Below are 22,908 nucleotides of genomic sequence, written 5' to 3'. Positions count from 1 at the left end.
TCAAATGACCCAAAACTTGAAAGAATAGCTCATGGACTTGAAGCACAGAATTCATTTCAAAATGGTCCTCATTGTTTATATATTTTAGATAACCGGTTAGTGGACTTCTAGTTCCAAAGGAACAAAATCTATGTAAAGCAATGTCTTTCACTGGTGTGGTTTCCACTACCTACCCCCTAGAATGGCTACAATGAAAGAGATCGTCAATACCAACTGTTGGTGGGGTTGTAGGGCAACTGGAAATCTTATACATTGCTGGTGGACATGAAAAATGATATAATCCTTTTGTAGAACATTGCGTTAGTTTCTTATCAAGCTGAAAATACAGTACCATGTAACCAAGAAATTCCACTCCTAGGTTTTCATCCAAGAGAAATGAAAACATTTAGCTATGTAAAAACTTATACCCAAATGTTTATAGCCATTTGATTCATAATAGCCCCAATGGAAACCACCTACATGCCCACAACAGGTGAATGAATAAACATACGTGTGGTATATATATACAATCAAATACTACTTGGCAGGGAGAAGGCCAGACTACTGATTCATGCTACAACACGAATGAATCTCAAAAACATGTTGACTACAAGAAGATACAGATAAAAGAGTGTCTATGTTTGTTTCCATTACGTGAGACTCTAGAAAAGACAAATCTAATCTGGAGGAGTATAAATTCAGTAGGTTGCCTGAGGATGGAATTGGAAGGATTGACTGCAAACATTACAAGGGATCTTTTTTGAGGTGATTGCACTGTTCTCTCTATCTTGACTGGGATGATAGTTACATGACCGCACACGTTTGTTGAAGCTCTTCAAACCACATGCAAAAACTAAGTATATTTTCTTGTATGTAAACTATGGCCTCAATAAAGTTGATTTAAAAATAGCCTGACTGTAGAACTCTAAGAAAAAGTTAGAGACACCAATAAAGTATGTAGTAGCAGAAACAGAAGCTCCTGGAACGACCCTGTGGTGAAGAGTTTGACTGGTAGGAAGTGAGATCTAGGAACCGTTGTTGATCAATGGCTTGAGCTGCAAAGTAATGGTTAAACTCATGGTGTGTGTTGATCAACTGATGGAACATCCAGACCCAAAACAAAGTTCCCACTATCACTTCTGAGAATATTATATGTTCAGAATTGTCCTCAACGCCTCAAGAACTAGGATCTGCAAATAAGCAATGATAACCATTATCATAATCTTTATTACTTATTCTTGTATTTATACTTCTCTTGATGATTAATATATCTGTATGCGTACCTTGAAATTTCCTGAAATTTAGGCACCATCTACTATTGGAAGGCAACCATGTTGGTACCAAATACAAACTGAATCTGATTTTCAGCATGAGATAATATGCTTACATTTCACACGAATGCGAATCATCTTGCCACATAAACTCTCGTTTTGCATTACAGAATGATGATTGTAAGGAAAACCTACGGTCTCACTTTAAAAAATTAAAACTCAAGGGGCGCCTGGGTGGCTCAGTTGGTTGAGCAACCAACTTCAGCTCAGGTCATGATCTACAGTTCATGGGTTCAAGCCCCACGTTGGGCTCTGTGCTGACAGCTTGGAGCCTGGAGCCTGCTTCAGATTCTGTGTCTCCCTCTCTCTCTCCCCCTCCCCTGCTCATGCTCTGTCTCTCTCTGTCTCAAAAATAAACAAAACATTTAAAAAAATTAAAAAAATTAAAACTCAAAAAGAAAGACATCATACCACGGAATAGGAAAGCCAGAAGGTAATCTAGGGCAAACCACAGACTGACCCCTGATGATTCTGCCCAAATTGTCTCTGCTAAGAGACAATCAGGTTGGTTCTGGGAGCCTAGGTTTGTTCTTGCCTAAAATAAGAAGAGTTCCTTCATGCTATCTCCAGATGGAGGCTTACCAGCTTGAGTGAGGTTTCTTGTTGTGAGTGACTTCTACAATTCATTTTCAGTTTGATTTGGGTATCTACATGAGGATAATTTATTTTTTATTTTTTTATTTAAAATTTTTTTTTTAGTGTTTATTTATTTTTGACACAGAGACAGAGCGTGAACAGAAGGGCAGAGAGAGAGGGAGAGACAGAATCTGAAACAAGCTCCAGGCTCTGAGCTGTCAGCACAGAGCCCGACGCGGGGCTCGAACCCACGAACTGTGAGATGATGACCTGAGCCAAAGTCAGGTGCCCCAGGATAATTTTAAATAGACTTTTTATACCACTCTGACATACTTTCACTGCTTGAGTGGCCTAGCACTGAAACAAGCAAGGTGCCAGCTTCTGGTTAGCTAGCGGGTCCTTGGGGACCCTGTGGGGCATGCCATCTCTCCAGTTTCTTTGCGTTTCCAAGCCTTTTATGGCAAAATGAAACCCGGAAAAGAAAAATACCCACATATTGTGCTGGCCGGGCAGTCCTATCGCATAGATTTCAGAATAAAGCCGTTAGTGTTGATGAATTTTCCTAATTATGCTTCAGACCCTGACATGGCGTTTTGAGAATGGCTCCACATTGTGCTGGCCAGTTTGAACTCTTAAAAATTGTCCAATTGCTAAACCAAACACACTCAGGGTTTTCCAAGGAAAATAATCTATTTTCCTATTTCCTGTGCTCCATCAGGGTACAAAACATAAAATAAGCCAAAATTCCTCCACAGTGGGCTTGCAGTCTTAGGAGACCATTATTTTCTACACAGAAAGTCAAATATTTTTTCCAGCACCAATTTTCTTGCTGACCACATTGAGTATTGAGAAATCAGGGAGAGCCTTCTTGGGAAAAACTGAACCAAAGGAGGAATTTGGCTTTAGAAAACAGGAAGTGGGTTTCTATTGCTGTGTATGGCCAACAGAGAATGGGACTTCTGGACCACATTGTCAAAGGTGCGTGAATAATCTCCAAAGACAGTGGCCACTCCTTCTGATGCTTACCGAAACCAAAGCAAGTTGTATCCATTACTCCTCCTTTGAGGACAAAGCTCTAGGAGAGTACCGAAGGACTTTCTTGCATTTTCTCTCTTTTCAAAGAAAAGGAGATCGAGTTGGGAAAGATCAGTTCAACACTTCTAAGAAGTCTTTAGTACAAACATATTTCATCCATTAGGGTAATGTTTTCCTCAGGCTTGTCCAGGAATAAATCCCAACCTTCTCCCCTTCAGATCCCAAAGACACAGCTGATTTGTTTTCAGTTGGGGCAATGAAATGTTGAAATGGGAAACACATGTCCATTTGGTCTGGAGAGGACAGGCTAGGAAGCTTCTTGTTTATGAGGCCCCCACTCAGCAATAATCTGACGGCCACAGAAAGACTGAACAAGCAACAGCAATTAACTCCTAAATAATAGTTCTTCCTGGGAAGACTGGATTTTAAGTCCATGTAGAACGCTTATTACCTAATATGAGGCTTAAAGCATTCTTTACTTAAAAACAGGAAGTGCTTTTAAAAACCTTAGTTAATTGTTGCCCTTCTCTTTCTCAGAACACAAATAATTTGACCTAAGGGCTCCGCCCAGACGCTTGCGATCCTGGATCCCTGCTCGGCACAGGTAGTGTTTCATTTGGAAATTTCTCCCAGTGTATCTTTTACCTTTATCGTTTTTTCTAAATGAATCCCAAGGAAAATAGGCTGAGAAATCAAGAAAATGGCAAGAAATGTATTATCTCCTGAGAGATTTAAACTTGATCAGCAACGCAGAGACGTTGCTGAGTCGAAGGAATCTCGGGAAGCGGGGACGTGTGGAGGGCAAGTGCAAAGGCAGCATCTTCACTAGGAGGGCGGCAGCACGCAGGAGAGATCACAGTCTGATCAGCCTTGCTTGTGGTCGGACCACGGTCTCTGTGCTGCGAACAGAGTCGTTCCTGTAAATAAAACAAATATCAGTAAGTCTAGTCACGTGGAATGTTTGATACAAATTCTTGGAATAGCATTTCTAGAAATAACAAGTTGGGGAGGCGAAATGAGTCCTTCAGCTGATAATACTGACATGCGATTCTATGTACTGCCGTTATCCTGTTTTGAAAAGCCAAATGTTACTTCATTTAAAGAGTACCCAATAATGTTCTCTACTGTTTGAATATCTGCTGTGGATCATAGTTCTTGCTGGTACAACCAAACTTAATATCTCTTACTTGTTAACAATCAACATTGATAAATTCATCAGCAATAGTAAATATACTTATTAAACAAGCACTTTCTAGACGTCCATGATGAGTACAGAGGATAAAGAACGTTGGAAGTATTTTAAGAATACCTTATGACTTTGGGAATCCCTAGGAATTCGGATTTCTTGTTCCCAAGTCCCTAAGATTAATAGCTGTTGGGAATGTAGAACACTGGCCTTGGATAAATTTAGGAAGAAATCTCATTCTAGAACGGAATCCTGGAGCTCTGGTGTTAAGTGCCCCAGCAAAGGATGGTGGAAATATTACACATTTGGAAACTGGAAGAGCTATATACAAGCTTTCCTACAGAGACTCGCCCTCCGGGCAATCCGGGGCAAGCCACTTGGCAATACAGATATACTAACACTTTCCTGGAAGGTTGATAAGATCAAATAAGATCAGGAATTTCATTTTGTACTTTTAAAAGTATTTTAATTTGGGGCGCCCGGGTGGCTCAGTCAGTTGAGCGTCCGACTTCGGCTCAGGTCATGATCTCACGGTTTGTGGTTCGAGCCCTGCTTCGGGCTCTGTGCTGACAGCTCAGAGCCTGGAGCTGCTTCGGATTCTGTGTCTCCCTCTGTCTCTCTCCACCCCATCCCCACTCGTGCTCTGTCTCTCAAGAATGAATAAACGTTCAAAAAAATTGAAAAAACAAAAGTATTTTAATTAAATAAAGGGTATAAGTTCGGGCAGTTGTCTCGAATGATCTTTGCTAAAATTTTGCATGCACAGGTCTAAAATTGGGAGGAGCAAAAGCTTGGGTGGAAAGTCAACTCGAAATTGGTAGAAAGAGCTTTGTGGTTCCGTTTTCTGCCCCTAGTAAAGAAAGAGTCTTCTCCATCTGCAAAATAGGGTCAGGAAAGGGTAGGGTGAAGGGGTCCATCACGGACTGTGGGATCTTGGGATTTCTGGGGACTACCAGACTCCAGATTCAGTGGACTTTCTTTTTCAAAACCGGAAAACCCTGTACCAGACAAGTAGGAAAACACAAAAAAGGGATCTGCCAGGACAAAAAATCAAAGGTCAGATGTGGCCCAAGAATGCTACGCAAATAGATAAGGGCGTTAGGACACCTTAACCATTCAGTTTTGCACGGCTTCCAAACTCCCATCATGTAAATACCATCTTATGCTTTCTACAACATCTGCATACCATCCGTACTCTTATTTACTTAATATTTTTCTTTAATTCAATCCATTTTTTTAACTTAGCCTTGTCCCAAACAATAATAAACATGAAGTTATTGATTGATGTGCAAATTGTATTTCCCTAAAGCCTATTTGCATAACTATTACATATATCATAACACATTGGTACATAACCATTACACTAAACAAACGTCCATCTGTGCACCATCTAAAATCAGATTGTCTACCACTGAACCACACTTTGGGAAAGAGTTATAAGGACCATTTCCACTGAGTTGACTAACAAAGCCTGCTGGAAAGGCATCTTGTCTTAAGTGAGGAAAAGGAAGCATACCTGTGCCATCATGCAGGACCCCATGCTCAGAAGGACCCCAGGCTTGGCCCTATCTCCTTCCTGGGATTCTTCATTTTTGAACAAGAGGCCCCACACTCTCATTTTGCACTGGGTGCTGCAAGTTGTATAGCCAGTCCCAAAAGGAGAGAGGAATGTGAAAAGGTTGGCATCAGAACATGGCTCAGTTGTGACCCTGAAATTTGCTTTTCGTCAACAACTTTGTGCAATGAATCCTTAAGTAGTTGCTAGAAAAACCACCACCCTAAAATTATGCAAGACGTCCACGGAAGATAAAAAATAAATGTTAGACATTTATTATCTTACATTAGAGCTAATAGGTAGGGGAGTTAAGACGATATTCATGAATCAATTCGATAGTCTAATTAAGAGCTAACCTCTATGTTGTGGCCAATCATCATAATAGTAGCTTGGAAAAGAAAGGCATCTCTGAGAGCAGGAGCAGTTGGAGAAGATATGAAATAGGGAAGTTTGAGCCATTTGACATCTCACAAATCTATTTTTGGAAAAGTGTATGCCAAGCCTTTCATGTAAAACCCTTCACAGTCTGGACCCAGCCTTTCCAGCTCCTTCTCTAACCAGTTTCCCCAAAATACAGACTTGTCTTTAAAATTTATAAAATGCAGGTCAAGGCTATCAGTGGAAGCTCATATAACAGGCATTTAGATATTTAAAAGTTATAAAACAAGGTAACAGACTGTTAAATAATACATGCTGTACTATCCCACATTGAGTATCCTGCCTTTACAACAATCTGGCAGGCTACCTTCTAAATTAGATTTCCTGTACTCTTGTGAGTTCTACTCTTAAGCATGTGGGGTGGCTGCTCCCAGCCCCTGGTTACAGCCAACATTCAGCTTCAGCCACAGAGTGAGGGACCTCATACATACCACGTGGACTCTAGCTCATGCATCCAAGCTTGACCACACGCTCACCCTCTTTGGCTTCATCTCAGCCCGTGGGTGCTCTCATCAATCACGTGGTCTGCATTTGGAAGGATGGATTTGGGGGAAAGGCCTTTGCAAGCTCTCCGGTATGTTTGGGGGCCATTTGGACAGGGGCATTTTGACCCTGGGAAAGCAGACTGTGGTCTGCAAAGGATAAGGGTAGGGTGGTGGGGAGGGCATGGGTATGAGCTCTGAGTGAGTATGTTCTCTTTCCCAAGGACTTCTTGGTTCATGGAAGGTGTGTAGGTGGAAGCCGACTGAAGCCTGGTCCTCTAATGCACAGGACCTCGAGAAGGTATAGCCAATATACCTCAAGTTCTACTCCCCTCCTAATTTCTCATTTTTTCTAAAAAGTGCTTTTAAGAATGTCTTTGTCTTCCTATATGCTACTCCCTGACTTTCTTTTTCACCTGGAACACCCACGCCTACTCTGCTGACGTGTCACAAAGCCTGGTTCAAATGCTACCTCATCTTTGAAGCTTTGCAGGCTCTGTTAGACAGAGATAGCTCATTTCCGCTTTGCATTCTCTTGGCATTTTGTTTACGTCTTTATGATAGACTTTATTACCGTGCATTATAATCACTGTCTTCCTGAATTAGATCATGAGGACTTTGTATATGTTTGGTCCCTTGTACCAGAACAGTGATTGGTGACACACAGTTCTCCCTCTTACAAATGTGTTTACTGAGTGAAGGAATGAATGGAATATACTCTTGTGGCCCCAAATGTGCCATGCTATGTAAAAGTTTATTTATCTTGGAGCATTACTGGCCTTTATGAGTCAGTGTAAGCATCTACATGGCACCAAGCTGGTGAAAACTGGAAACACTCAGGGATCCAGATGTTTGGTGTCATGTGGATAGATCCCTAGATGATTGACTGAATTTTTCAGTTCTCATCGGGATGATTGGCATTGCGTGTATATGGCCTTGTGTTACCAGTCCTTGTACCCCCACCACAGTGGGTTCTAAAAGTGACTATTACAGACTCAAATGCTCAGCAAGCTGGTAATGGGATGCAGGGTGCCTCATCACATGCAGCTCATGTGAAAGCTGACAAGTTCAGTGCCAAAGGTGATTTCAGTTCATCAGTCCTCATTGTCATTATCAAGTAGCATTTATTAGACACTCACATGTGCAAAGCACATTTTCAAATGAAAGACATCATGACAAACATTAGCTGATGAGATTTTCTTAAGTTGTGGAATCAACTTCCCTGCAGCCTACCCAGCTATTTTATGAGATTTCTACCAAAAGGGAGTTCCAAGCATGTACTATATTTTGATCAGTGAAATCTCACTGTCCTTTGTTTCCCCAATACTCTGTCCCTTGTCATGCCTTTTCCTTGCCTTGTGTCCCAAACTCCATTTATTGAGCGTACAATTTGTTTGTTATATTCTGCCTCTTAGTCTGGGTAGCTGAGGCATGCTGGAAACACAATGTACTGAGCATCAGAAGCCCGAGTTCCACCTTGCCTTTGTCACTTGGTGACTTGAGGAAAATCAATGAACGTCATACCTGCCTTCCAGAGTTGCTGTGAGATCGAAAGAGATAATGCATGAGAAGATACTTTGAAAACTCCTCAGCAATACAAAAGTATTAGAGGTTGTACGGTTATTTGCCTTAAGCACACCCTTTCCATTTGATTTGAGGTGTTTCACTTCCAACACAATCTCAGATGGTGTCTGAGCAATTGTCCTTTAGCGTATCCAGACGGGACGGCAAAATAATGTAAAGCCAATAAGAATTTAATAAACAGTAACGATGGTGATCCTGATGGGTAGAAAACAAGGATAATCTTTCAAGGACAGATGGGAAATTTGAGACCCAACCCTTTCCAGAGGTTTCCAAGGAGATTCCAGGACTTCCGGTGCAAATTCCAAAGCTCAGTGTTCTCCTTCCACAAATCCCAGCCAGTGTGAACTGCCCTCCCCCAGCGATAGCTTTCCCTTTAGGGGGTGACAATGTGAGACCTAATTTTTCATGTGCTTTTATGTGGCTTTCATGATGGAAGAGCTGCGGAGCATCAAAGAACCAGCTCAAGCCAGTGCATCCGAGTGGTGCTATCCTATGCCCTGGCCATGGGGTCGCTCCAACAGAGTGTGGGCTGACTACTGCTATCCCCTGTGATGCTGTGATAAAAGGCAGCCAGCCCACAGATAGACAAGTGTCCTTTTTCTTTGAAACAGTGACAGGGGAACAGATGCCCTAGTGGCTTTTTGTCTGAACAAATGTATTTGGCCAGCCATTTCCCTCGGCTTCTCGAGAAAGTGGAGAACGTAGACATTTATAAAGCCCTACGTCAGGGAAAGGATACAAGCACCTATTACGGAATTGACAGGTAATATTCAGAGAAGATACTCAGATTGGAACTGGGCAAGGGAAGGCCAGGTTGCCGGAAGACGGAGCTATTTTCATTGCACAACAATACCACATGGTGGCTCCAGAAAGAACTGCAGTAGAGGACAAAGTAGCTAACACCAGTTTCCTTCCTGCAACGCCTTTCTCAAAGGCATTGCGAGAATTTCAGAAAAACAAGGCAGTTAAAAATAGAACATTTGCTGCGTATTTGAAATAGCTTCTTAAATATCTCAAAGAGATATTTTAAACTGTTTTATTTTACGAAGCCTCCTCTGATGGTCTCCAGGTGGATAGAAGCCTCACAGCCCCCCGTGTGGGTGTGTCCAGGGTATCCAGTAATTGCCCACTTTACCTGTCTTACTGGCCTAGTAGGTGGTAAATCCTCTGCAAGGGGGGTTAATGTGCTGGAAAGAGCTCCTGTGAGACACTGGCCTGTCCCTGGGTTAGCTGGGAGACCTTAAGAAAATCACAGACTTGATAGACTCAGTTTCCCCATCAGAAAAGTGGGGATCGAAACAACTACTTCAGAGAGTCATTGCCGAGAAGTTAAATCCAAGGGTAAACAGTGCCTCTCACAGAGCAGAGACTTAATCAACATCTGTTGAATGAATAGAAGATACGTCTGTAGAACATCTTCATGTATTTTTAATTTGAAATTGGCGGCTGTGGTATTTTTTCAAAAATGCAATTTAAAGAGAGACGTTAAGATAAAATTCTCTCTTTCTAGACACTTTTTGTCTTTATTTTGCTCTTCTCTCAAAACAACTCTTCAGGAAGATACTCTTTATACCATGCTGATATAGTTTTTCTAGCCTTTTTGCTCTCTTATTACATGTCAATATGCTCATATTTTATGGCCTAAAAACAGGCTCTTGACCTGCAACTCCATCAACCTGATCTTTTTACCTGTCTCCATTTTACTATCAAAATCCTCAAGTTAATTTTCTTTTTCCATTTTCTTACTGTGAGACATACTACAGACTTTTAAAACTGCTTTTATTACCACTATGCTACAGAAACTATACTCATGAATATCTCCAATGACTTTGTAATCACTAAGTTTAATGGATTTTAAAAACCTTCTTCTTCTTATTATTATACTATTTTTTAACATTGGTAGCAATAAGAGTTCTATATTTTAGATCCAGAGTCACAGCTTAGTAGTTTTATGATACCAAATGAGTCTTGTAAATGTCTTTAGACCTAAATTTCTAATATGTATACTTTACCAACATGTGAAAATAAAGTGAGATAGGGTGTATGAACATCCTTGGAAAATTGTGATGCATTATGCTCATATTAAGAATCATTCACAAGAAAAAATCTTGGAAAGAACAAAAATACATGGAGGTTAAATAACACGCTACAAAACAATTAATGAACAAGCCAAGAAATCAAAGAGGAGATCAAAACATCGATGGAGGTAAATGAAAATGAAAACACAATGATCCAAAATCTTTGAGATGCAGCAAAAGCTGTTCTAAGAGGAAAGTTTAGAGCAATACGGGCATACCTCAGGAAGCAAGAAGAATCTCAAAGAAACAACCTAACCTTACACCTACAGTATCCAGAAAAAGAGAGAAAGAGAAGAATCCAATAAACAAAATCAGAAATGGAAGAGGAGAAATAACAACTGACACCACGGAGAGGCGCCTGGGTGGCTCAGTCGGTTGAGCGTCCGACTTTGGCTCAGGTCATGATCTCATGGTCCAGGGATCTCACGGTCCCTGCATTGGGCTCTGTGCTGACAGCTCGGAGCCTGGAGCCTGTTTTGGATTCTGTGTCTCCCTCTCTCTCTGCCCCTCCCTGTTCACGCTCTGTTTCTCTCTGTCTCAAGAATAAATAAACATTAAAAACAAAATTAAAAAAAAAAACAATTGACACCACGGAAATACAAAGGATTGCAAGAATATTAGGAAACGGTAGATGTCAACAAATTGGACAACCTACAAGAAACGGGTAAATTCCTAGAAATATATAACCTCCAAAACGGAATCAGGAAGAAATAGAAAATTTGAACACACTGATCACCAGCAATGAAAATGAGTCCGTAATTTAAAAAAGAAAAAAAACTCCCAACAAACAAAAGTCCAGGACCAGACAGCTTCACAGGTGAATTCTATCAAATATTGAAAGAAGAAGTGATACCTATTCTCCTCAAACTATTCCAAAAGTATAGAAAAGAAAGGAAAGCTTCCAAATTCAATTTTTGAAGCCAGCATCACCCTGATACAAAACCAGATAAAGACATTACCGAGAGAGAGAGAGAGAACTATAGGCCAATATTTCTGATGAATAGATATGCAAAAATCCTCAACAAAATATTAGCAAACCGAATCCAACAATACATTTAAAAAATCACTCATCATAATCAAGTGGGATTGATTCCAGGGATGCAAGGTGGTTTGATATTTACAAAACAATCAACATGATACATCACGTTAATAAGAGAAGGATAAAACCCATATGATCATCTCAATAGATGTAGAAAAGGCATTTGACAAAGTACAACAACCGTTCCTGATAAAAGCCTTCAACAAAGTAGGTTTAGGCGGAACATACTTCAACACCATAAAGGTTATTTATGAAAAACCTACAGCAAACATCATACTCTAGAGGGAAAAACTGAGAGCTTTCCCCTTGGGTCAGGAACAAGACCAGGATGTCCACTCTCACTATTTGTATTCGACATAGTACTGGAAGTCCTAGCCACAGCGGTCAGACAACAAAAAGAAATAAAAGGCATTCAGATTGATACAGAAGAAGTAAAACTCTTTGCAGATGGCATGGTACTGCATATAGAAAACCCTAGTGACTCCACCCAAAAACTACTAGAACTGATAGATGAATTCATTATGGTTGTGGGCTACAAAATCTATATGCAGAAATTCATTGCATTTCTAGACACTAAAAATGAAGCAGCAGAAAAAGGAATTAAGAAAATCATCCCATTTATAGTTGCACCAAAAATAATAAAATACCTAGGAATAAACTTAACCAAGGTAGTGAAAAACACGTACTCTGAAAACTATAAAACATTAATGAAAGAAATTGAAGACAACACAAACAAATGGGAAGGTATACCATGCTTGTGGATTGGGACAATCAATGTTGTTAAAATGTCCATACTACCCAAAGCAATCTACAGATTTAACGCAATGCCTATCAAAATACCAACAACATTCTTCATAGAAGTAGAACAAATAATCTTAACACGTGTATGGAATCACAAAAGACCCCAAAAAGCCAAAGCAACCTTTTTTTCCTAATTTAAAAAAAATTTTTTTCCATTTATTGATTTTTGAGAGACAGAGAGAGACAGAGCGCAAGTCGGGGAGGGGCAGAGAGAGAGGGAGACACAGAATCTGAAGCAGGCTCCAGGCTCCGAGCCGTCAGCAAAGGGCCCAACGCGGGGCTCAGACTCACGAACCACGAGATCGTGACCTGAGCTGAAGTCGGATGCTCAACCGACTGAGCCACCCAGGTGCCCTGAAGCCAAAGCAATCTTGAAAAAGAAGAACAAAGCTGGAGGTGTCACAGTCCCAGATATCAAGACATACTACAAAGCTGTAGTAATCAAAATAGTATGGTACTGGTATAAAATAGACACATAGATCAATAGAACAGAATAGAGAGCCCAGATATAAACCCATGATTATACGGCCAATTAGCCTTTGGTAAAGGAGGTGAGAATATGGCAATGAGAAAAAGACAGCCTCTTCAACAAATGGTGTTGCGCAAACTGGACAGCCACGTGCAAAAGAATGAAAGTGGACCAGTTTCTCACACCATACACAAAAATAAACTCAAAATGGGTCAAAGATCTAAATGTGAGACCTGAAAACATAAAAATCCTAGAAGAGAACACAGGCAAAAATTTCTCTGACAAAAGCCATAGCAACAGTTTCCTAGATATGGCTCCTGAGGCAAGGAAAATAAAAGGCAAAATAAACTATTGGGACTGTGTCAATATAAAAAGCTTCTGTACAGCCAAAGAAATAGCCAACAATATTAAAAAGCAACCTATTGAATGGAAGAAGTGTCCCTCAATAGATGAATGCATAAAAAAAAGATGTGGTGCACACACGCACGCACACACACACACACACACACACACACACACACACTGGAATATTACTCAGCCATAAAAAGAACAAACTCTTGCCATTTGTGACAACATGGATAGATATGGAGGGTATAATACTAAGTGAAATGAGTCCATCAGAGAAAAACAAATATCATATGATCTCACTCATATGTGGAATTTAAGAAGCAAAACAAATGAACAAGGAAAAAAGAGACAAACCAAAAGACAGACTCTTAACTATAGAGAATAAAGTAAAGGTTACCAGAGGGAGGGAGGTGGGGAGTGGGTGAAATAGGTGAAGGGGATTAAGATTATCCTTTTACCACAACGAGCCCCGGGTGTTGTGTGGAAATGTTTATATTGTACACCTGAAACGAATATAACACTGTAGGTTAAGTGTACTGGAATTAAAATAAAAAATTTTAGAAAAGAATTACTACTATTACTATTATCAGGCACACAAGGTTAACTAGAAAGAGATCCTGCTCTGGAAGATCCTATTGTCTGAAGAAAGATCTATGCAAGATAATTTAGAAGTAGGCAGATGAGTGCCCAAAGAGCCACTATAAAAGGTTTTTGGAAAACATAGGATATAGCATAAGTATGACTTTTTATTGCACACTAACCTATTTAGGAAGAAGGAAGCATTTTCTGATGTACTGAATAGAAAACTAATTGAAGAGAAATTAACAGTTTTTAGTAATGTATTATAATTTAACCCAAGAGACTGGACCCCAGGGTAAGGTCCTCTGGAATCCCGTTCTTACCCTCTTCTTCTTCTGTTTTGTAGCTCTTCTGGCTGTTTGGCAGCCAGCCGGAATGGAATCCTGAATGCCAGAGATACGCTGGCCACTGAGAAGGGAGAAGGAAGGATCTGGTGCTCTGGAAAGTTGCTTCATGCTGAGGTTTGGGGGACCCGCCTATCCTCCATGCAGCTCTGGTGGCTATAAATATACATGGGTGGGGCAGGGGTAGAATCTGGGAAATGAGTGCATAGTCCTGGCACGCTGAGAGACAAGGCATAAATAAGTACTTATACATACGTAACACACGTACACACATAAATAAATGCCTATCTGCTAGATTTGAGAGGTGGGCCATGTCTTGTGGAAAGGTTTTGGAATTTAAGAGAGAAAACAGTTCTGGATTACGATAGAAAGCATAATTATGTGTTAAAAATATGTATTCGTGTATTGAAATTTTTTTAATGTTTACTTTTGAGAGAGAAAGAGACACAGAGCGCAAGTGGTGGGGGGAGGCGGCAGAGAGAGAGAGAGGGAGACACAGAATCTGAAGCAGGCTCAGAATCTGTGCTGACAGCTCAGAGCCTGACACGGGGCTTGAACCTGTGAACTGTGAGATCATGACCTGGGTCAAAGTCAGACCCTTAACAACTGAGTCGCCCAGGCGCCCCTGTATTTATGTATTTATAGCATGTGTTTATATATCAGCAATGCACATTAACAATAGTGTGCTAATTAGTATAGATCACTGCAGCCTTAATATTTAACACTCCTAAACGTAGTTTTTGTTATCATCTGAATTTGAAAATAATCTGTTAAAAATAGTTTCTCATCCTGAGTAGTCCACTCCCTTCACCCTTGAGTTAAATCGAATTGTTCAAATTTTTGTTGTGTCTTCTCACAGTGGCCAATTTTATTTTGAAGAGCAGCTCTACTTTACGGAGGAGATATGATCAAAAGGGCACTGGATAGAGCAGGATGTCCAAGTTTCCATCCTGACTCTTGCCATGCCAGAGCTATTTTTAACGGGATTAAATTGTCCTGCCCCCAGACGTTAGCATTCTCATCTGTTGAATGAGGACTGCACAGTCTCTATGTTCCTGCCCGTTCTGTGATTCTCTGAGAATACTGTCCTTTTCCCTCTTTTCTTCTACTCTTACTGCCTTGATTCTTTCAGAAAGGGTTTTGCCAACTTTGTTTATTAACCTGTTTATTTTTCTGCACCTTTATTATGCTCAGCTTTTTGAGTGATGAAACTCACGTAAGATCCCCCCACTCTGCCCATGTTAATCTCATGCTGATTATTGACGTGCAGGTTAACACTGCTTAAAGAACAGTGAGTTGGGGTCAAGTAGACCAGGATTTGGAGCCTGCTCCCTATATACTAGCTGCATGAATTAGGGCAAGTCACAGACTTCTTGTTTACCTGAAGAATAGGATTGAGAATGTCTTCCTTTCAGATTTGTTTTGCAAATGACTTGATCTACTTATGCGAACATAACCCAACTTTGGGTTGGGCTTCTTGCCTTCAAGCAACCTTCAACCATTCAAAAAAATATGGTTTCCTATATGCAAGCATGCTTCTAAAAAATCTTTTTTAATGTTTATTTATTTTGAGAGAGAGAGAGAGACAGAGTGGGAGTGGGGGAGGGGCAGAGAGAGAGAGAGAGGGAGACACAGAAGCTGAAGCAGGCTCCAGGCTCTGAGCCGACATGGGGCTCGAACACACAAGCCGTGAGATCATGACCTGAATTGAAGTCTGATGCTCAACTGACTGAACCACCCAGGTGCCTCGTCTGCAAGCATGCTTCTAGATTGTTGGGCACATTGATAGAGCTTACGTTCTAGAGACAGTAAACAACATACATAACAAAGTAAATTTTATAGCATGTTAGAAAGTAATAATTGCTATGGGAAATAGAAAACAGAAAATGGAGTAAGGAGAGTCAGAAATGACAGGGGAGGAAGCAGGTTGTAATGCCAACCAGTAAGAGTAGGTGGGATTTGGATTAAACGTGGGGGTATGAGTGTATCCTGGCCAGAGTGAATGATTGCAGCAGGCCTCAAGGGGCAGCATAACCAGCATGTTTAAAGAACAACATAGAGGCAGTTCCTCTGGAGCAGAATAAGCCTGATGGAGCATGCTAGAACATCAGGCGCCAGATCCTATAGAGCCTTATAAGTTATTGTAGAAATGGTGGTTTTACTTTCACGATACGGAGACATTTTGAAGAGTTTTTAACAGAGGGGTGCCCAGATTTAATTTTGGTTTTTTTGTTTTGTTTTGTTTTTAATATGAAATTTATTGTCAAATGGGTTTCCATACAACACCCAGTGCTCATCCCAACTGGTGCCCTCCTCGATGCCCATCACCCACTTTCTTTTTTTTTTAATATAAAATTTTAATTTTGTTTCTTAAAAAAGGATCAGATGCCTGGGTGGCCCAGTCGTGAAGCATCTGACCTCAGCTCGGGTCATGATCTCACGGTTCATGAGTTCGAGTCCCATTTCTGGTGAGCACAAGTCCTGCTTTGGGTAAAACATGAGCCCCGCTTCTGGTGAGCCTTGCTCCTCTCTCTCTCTCTCTCTCTCAATCTTTCTCTGCCCTTTGCTCGCTTGTGCCCTCTCTCTTTCTCTCAAAAAGAAGGAAAGAAAGAGAGAAAGAAAGAAAGAAAGAAAGAAAGGAAGAAAGAAATAAAAGAAAGAAAGGAAGGAAGAAAAAGGATCACTCCACTCTAGGGCGCCTGGGTGTCTCAGTCAGTTGAACAGTTGAGGGTCTGACTCTTGATTTCGTCTCTGTCATTATCCCAGAGTCATGGGATCGAGCACAGTATCCAGCTCTGTGCTGAGTGTGGAGCCTGCTTAAGATTCTCTCGCCCCCTGCCCCTCTCCCCTGCTTGTTCTCTCTCTCTCTCTCTCTCTCTCTGTCTGTCTGTCTCAAAAGCAAGGATCACTCTAACAGCTGTGATGAGGATAAACAAGCGTTTCTCAGCCTCAGCACTGACATTCCCAGTCAGATGATTCTTTGTGGGGGGGGGGGGGTGGTGCTGTCCTGTGCATTTATGATGTTTAATGAATCCCTTATCTCTGGGCTTAGCAATGGGGAAGCCATTAGTGACCTTACTTTTAATAGGAGGTAATAGCTTGATTAAAGTGAGTTTAAGAAATGAGAGAAATCAGAAGCACCAAGTGTAGACAGAACTGTGCTGCAGAGGGGAGCAAGGGCATAGACTAGTATTGATAGATGAAGCACTATTTTTGGTTTTGGTCTTCAGATGGAGGAAATAACAAGATATGTGTATGCTGGTTGGAACTGACCTCTACAGAGGGGGAAATTGATGTGGGTGTGAGAAGGGAGAACCCCGAGATTCGGGTCCTCAAGCAGGTGAGAGGGGACGGAATCTGCCCAATGCAGGTGGATAGCTTGGCTTACGGAGGAGCAGAGAGAGAGTGCATGTTTAGTAACAGGCAGGAGGGCAGAGCATGTGGCCGCATATGCCAATAGGTCAGTGGATATCATGATGTGAGTCTAAAATTTCTCTTCTGTTTGCTTCAGTTGTCCCAGGAAAGCAGGAGTCAAGGTCATCAGTTGAGAGTGGGGGGGGGGGGTTGGGGTGGAGGAAGGGGGTGTTGGACATCTGGGGAGAGAAAAGCTGGTGTGTTAAATTGTTAAATAGCACAATGAATGGACTAGGTGCGGATACCTCGGTTTTCTGACAGCGTTAAGGCCCATGTGAGGTTTGTGGTTATGGAGTTAAGGTCAGAGCAGACAGAGTGGCTTGTGTTTTTTTTTTTCCAGCCATGCTCAGCGGCATTGAGTGCAGGAGCAGAATAGATGGAATGATTGGGCTTCTGGGCTGTGGCTTTGACACAACGAGAAAGGCGAGCTTCTTAAGGATGTATGTAATAGAGAGATGCTAATGATTAGCTATAAATTTATGCTGTGTAAGACAAGAGACATCAAAGGAATGAGAACCAGTGAGAAGGGGGTAGGGTTATTCATAGCAGTGAGGTTAAAGCATTACTGAGGGTGGACTGATGGGATTGACAAGGGGAGTGGGTGGGACAATTGGATAAGAATGAAGAAAGTTGGAGGTGCTGTGGTTATTGGTAGTGACAAAGTCCAGGCAATGCCCATGGGAGGGTGTCACCGAGGTCAGGGAGGGCAACATCATCGGAGAAGAGAAGTCAAGGACCTGGGAGGTCATTGCCATTTACTAGATATGTGAGTTTAGAGAAGTGGAGGAATAGAATAACATGCTTACTAGGCTCTCAATAAGTCAATATTAGCCTTTCTGAGCCTTTATTTTATCATCTGTAAAATGAATTTATCAACCTCTTCCTTCCTGCCTACTGTAGGGGATAATTGTGAGGATCAAACGGGACAGTGCATAAGAAAGTGTCTTGTAAATAATCTGCCAATGTTCAAGCACAAAGATTTTATTACATTTGTTTTTTGTCCACGATGTAGGATAGGAATCTGGTGAAGGGCTAAAGATTTTAGATTTTAAAGGATTACCGATAGGAGCTATTTTAGGATCTTGAAGGAGAAAGTGACCTAATCAAACACAATCAGTGGGATTATCTAATTTACACTGGGTGGAGATACCTTGGTAATTATTTACTAATTATCTCTCTTCTCTTGCTTTTCGGGTACAACGTTTACGCCATCCCCAAATGTACAGATTGGATCATCTCAGTTCCTTCACTGCAGTAGCCCCACTGTTTCCATGATGATACGTGCGTTCCTCTGCCTATTGTCCCATTGCCACCAAGACCTGATGTAATTTTGTCTTTCTACCTCCATATCCTGTTCATGGGCTGTGCAGCCTATCCCCTTCCATGATTTCAGAATATCGCCTGACCTTTCATACTGCTGCACCTTTGGGCCTGCTCTTTTCTCAGCCTATAATGCTATTCCTCCATTGGAGTCTATAGATTTGATTCCATATGCTACTTACTCAGTAAGGCCCTTTGTAAAATTTCATCTTTCTGTAGTGCTTTTATTGTGCCTTTGTAATTGAATCTACTTTTGTGTGTAATTATTGATTAAACCATTATTAATTGTTCATATTTATGTCCCACTGGACTGCAAGCTCCTTTAGGGCAGAAGCCACCTGTTATTTATCTTAGTAGAAATGAACGATGAATTCCATCTTCATGAGCATCTATTATTTCTTATGCTCAATATATATTTGATACTTGTTGACTGAGTAAATGGATGGAAGGATGATTGAAGTCTCTGCATGTATAAGGCACCACGCGGAGTGCTGTGTTAAATACGCTTTCAAAAAAAAAAACACCAGTAAGTATATGCTCAATAAAACTTGATTCGTTTCAACGTTCTTATTTTAAGGAGCTTCCCCACTGAATTGGAAACTGCTGGCAGAATCAGAGCAAACGGAGTTTGACATGTCAACTAAGTCAAAGGAGGCAGCTGTGGGGTAATAGAAACAGAAGTAAACAAGGCTCAGAACCTCTGATTTCCAGGACCAGCTCATACTCCAGCTTTATGACTTCGGCCACCTTGAAACATCTCTGAACATCAATGTCCTCATCCTTAAAATGAGGTATTTGGATTATGTGATCTCCAAAGTCCTTTCCAACGTTCACATTGCATGCTTCTAAAATGCTATGAAATCATCAGCATTAATGTCAAATCCCAAATCCAACTTTGCCAGGGAGAACCACTTGTGAATTTCTGGATGGCTGGTAACCTTGACTGGACAATGAAACTGTTCGCAAGAGAGGAAAACAAATTATCCTTTTTTCCATTGTCTGAGGCAAGATGATCGCCTCTGCAAATTATGCACTGTTCTGGGCTCAAAGTCCCAACAACTGTTATGCCTCCTCTCCGGTTTAGAGAGCATAAATAAATGCACATCTTCAATCTAGACGGAAATGGTGTGCCCCAGCTCTGTTTTAGAAGGCATGGATAAATGCACATCTTCTTCAGTCTAGATGGAAAATATGACATACTTCAGGTTCGGCTCCAACCAATGTGCAGAGAATCACTTCTGGAATCATGAGAAAATGAAAAAAACAAAACAAAACAAAAAACCCTGCACAACTTCAACCAAATTGGAATTGATATTTGTTGCAGAGCCTGGAGACTTGCCTCTTGGCAGAAGGAGATTTTTCCCAGTTGGTTTCAAAAGCCTAATGATATAAAACAACAGCTGGCCTTGTAATTCCTAATAGACTGCATCTGCCCCTGATATTTGAGACTGACCATGACAGCAGTCCCGGTAGGGATCTCCCTGAGCCTCAGTAGATAGCTTTGTTCTTTTGAAAAATCATATATTGTCTTGTTCACACATGCCTAAGACCGAAGGATCTGGGATAAACAGGGAAGACATACAGAGAAAACAAGAGGAAGGTTTTATTTGCTTAGGGAAAATACTAAATGTCTCTCAATCCAACTCCTTAGTCCATGACTTTGCGTGTTTTTCCACTGCCACAAAAGAAGTAGCATGATATAATGGAAAAACTGTGGGCTTTAGGGGCAGGTGGCTCTGGGCTTAACTAGTAGCTTGTAAAATCTCCTCCTAAGTGATCATATATAAGTTACTTAGTCTCTCTCGGTCTCTTTATTCATCTGCAAAATAGCAACCCTTATTTCTACCCCACAGACCAAATAAACTTTAAGTTGAAAATTGTAGCAAGGGACAAGGAAGGTCAAATTTAGTAGAAAGAAGGAAATAACAACGGTCAGAGTGGAAATAAATGAAAAAGAACCTAAAAAGACAATAGATCAATGAAACTAAGAGGTGGTTTTTTAAAAAGATAAACAGGGGCGCCTGGGTGGCGCAGTCGGTTAAGCGTCCGACTTCAGCCAGGTCATGATCTCGTGGTCCGGGAGTTCGAGCCCCGCGTCAGGCTCTGGGCTGATGGCTCAGAGCCTGGAGCCTGTTTCCGATTCTGTGTCTCCCTCTCTCTCTGCCCCTCCCCCATTCATGCTCTGTCTCTCTCTGTCCCAAAAATAAATAAACGTTGAAAAAAAAAATTTAAAAAGATAAACAGAATTGACAAACAGCTAGACTAAGAAAAGAGAGAAGATACAAATCAATAAAATTAGAAATGAAAGAGGAGACAAATGGTATCATAAATGATACCACACAAAGTGTCATGAGAAATGACTATGAACAATTATTTATACGCCAACAGATTAGATAACTGAGAAGAAATGGATAAATTCCTGGAAATGTACAATGTACCAAGACTGAATCATGAAGAAACAGAAAACCTCAACAGACCAGTTACTTTTAAGGAGATTGAATCAGGAATGAAAAACCTCCCAGCAAAGAAAAGTCCAGAACCAGATGGCTTCATGGGGAATTCTACCAAGCATTTAAAGAAGAATTGTTATCAATCTTTCTCAAACTCCTTCAAAAAACTAGAATAGAAGGAACACTTTCAAAGTCATTTCATGAGTCCACCATTACACTGATTATAAAAACCAGACAAGGACATTTTCAAGGTGAGAAAATTGAAAGCCAATATCATGAACACAGATGCAAAGATCCTCAACAAAATATTAAGAAACTGAATTCAATAGTACATTAAAGGGGTGTCTGGGTGGCTCTGTCAGTTAAGCGTCGGACTTTGGCTCAGGTCAGGATCTCACAGTTCGTGGGTTCGAGCCCCGCGTCGGGCTCTGTGCTGATGGCTCAGAGCCTGGAGCCTGTTTCAGATTCTGTGTCTCCCCCTCTCTCTGCCCCTCCCCTGTTCACGCTCTGTCTCTGTCTCAAGAATAAATAAACATTAAAAAAAATTGTAAAAAAGATAGTACATTAAAAGGATCATACACCACGATCAAGTGGGATTTATTCCAGGGATACAAGGATGGTTCAACACTTGCAAATCAGTAAATGTGATACACCACATTAAGAAAATGAAAGGTAATACAATTTGATATTAACACAAAACAGACACATAGATCAGTGGAACAGAAATAAATCCATGCATATATGTTCAACTAATTTTTGATAAAGGATCCAAGAATATACAAGAAGGAAAGGATAGTCTCTTCAATAAATGGTGTTGGGAAAACTGAATAGCCACATGCCAAGTAACAAAACTGGACCCCTCTCTGACACTGTCCACAAAAATAAAAAAAAAAAATTGAAGAGTTTAATGTTAAGACCTGAAACCATAAAATTCCTGGAAATAGACAAAGGAAATAATCTCCTTAACCTTCGTCTTGGAAATGAGTTTTTGGATTTGACAACAAAAGCTAAGGTAACAAAAACAAAATAAACACATTAGACTACATCAAATTTAAAAATTTCTGCACAGCAAAAGAAATTATCAACGAAATGAAAAGGAAACCTATAGAATGGAAGAAAATATTTGCAAACCACGTACCCAATAAGGGGTTAATATACAAAATATATATGGAATTCATACAACTCAATAGCAAAAACACCAAATAACTCAATTTAAACACCCGTTAGGATGTCTGTTATCAAAAGACAAGAGATAACAAAGATATCTTTGTTAAAGATAAAACCTAAGATAAAGATAAAACCTAAGCATCTGTCAACAGATGAATGAAGAAAATGTGAGGTGTGTGTATTAAAGACAATGAAATAATATTCAGCTTTTAAAAAAGAAATCCTGCCATTTGCAGCAGCATGGGTGAAACTGGAGGGCATTATGGCTAAGTGAAATAAGCCAGACAGATAAAGACCAAAAATACTGTTTGGTATCACTTATATGTGGAAGCTAAAAAAATAAAGTTGAACTCATAAAAGCAGAGTAGAATGGTTGTTGTTTGGGGCTGGGGGTGGGAGATACAGGGAGAGCTTGGTTAAAGGGTACAAACTTAGAGTTTTAAGATGAATCAAGTCTGGGGATCTAATACTATATTACACGGTGACTAGAGTTGAAAATACTGTGTTGTTTAATTGAAATTTGCCTGAGAGAGTAGAACTTGTGTTTTCACACACCCACAGACAGACCCTCCCCCACCCCACACATGTAAATATGAGAGGTAATGGATGTGTTAAGTGATTTGATGGTGGGAATCCTTTCACAATGGGTATGTATACCAAACCATCATGTTATACACTTCAAGTATCTTGTAGTTTTATTTGTCAATTATACCTCAATAAAGCTGAAAAAAGG

At 40.6% G+C, this 22,908-nt stretch overlaps 1 long non-coding RNA gene across 1 annotated transcript in view; it reads right to left on the bottom strand.

The window, feature by feature from the left end:
- Window positions 1-299: 299 nt before the first annotated feature.
- The window catches only part of LOC128313008 (uncharacterized), a 39,137-nt gene continuing 16,528 nt past the window's right edge, over window positions 300-22,908 (bottom strand). The window contains exon 3 of the long non-coding RNA XR_008293088.1: window positions 300-3,838. This is a non-coding gene — a long non-coding RNA (uncharacterized LOC128313008). The remainder of the gene's footprint in view (window positions 3,839-22,908) is intronic.

This window comes from Acinonyx jubatus, chromosome E4 (genome assembly GCF_027475565.1).
Source record: "Acinonyx jubatus isolate Ajub_Pintada_27869175 chromosome E4, VMU_Ajub_asm_v1.0, whole genome shotgun sequence".
Classification (NCBI taxonomy): Eukaryota; Metazoa; Chordata; class Mammalia; order Carnivora; family Felidae; genus Acinonyx; species Acinonyx jubatus.
Note: the sequence above shows the minus strand (reverse complement) of the source record. Positions and strands in the feature narration are given on the sequence as shown.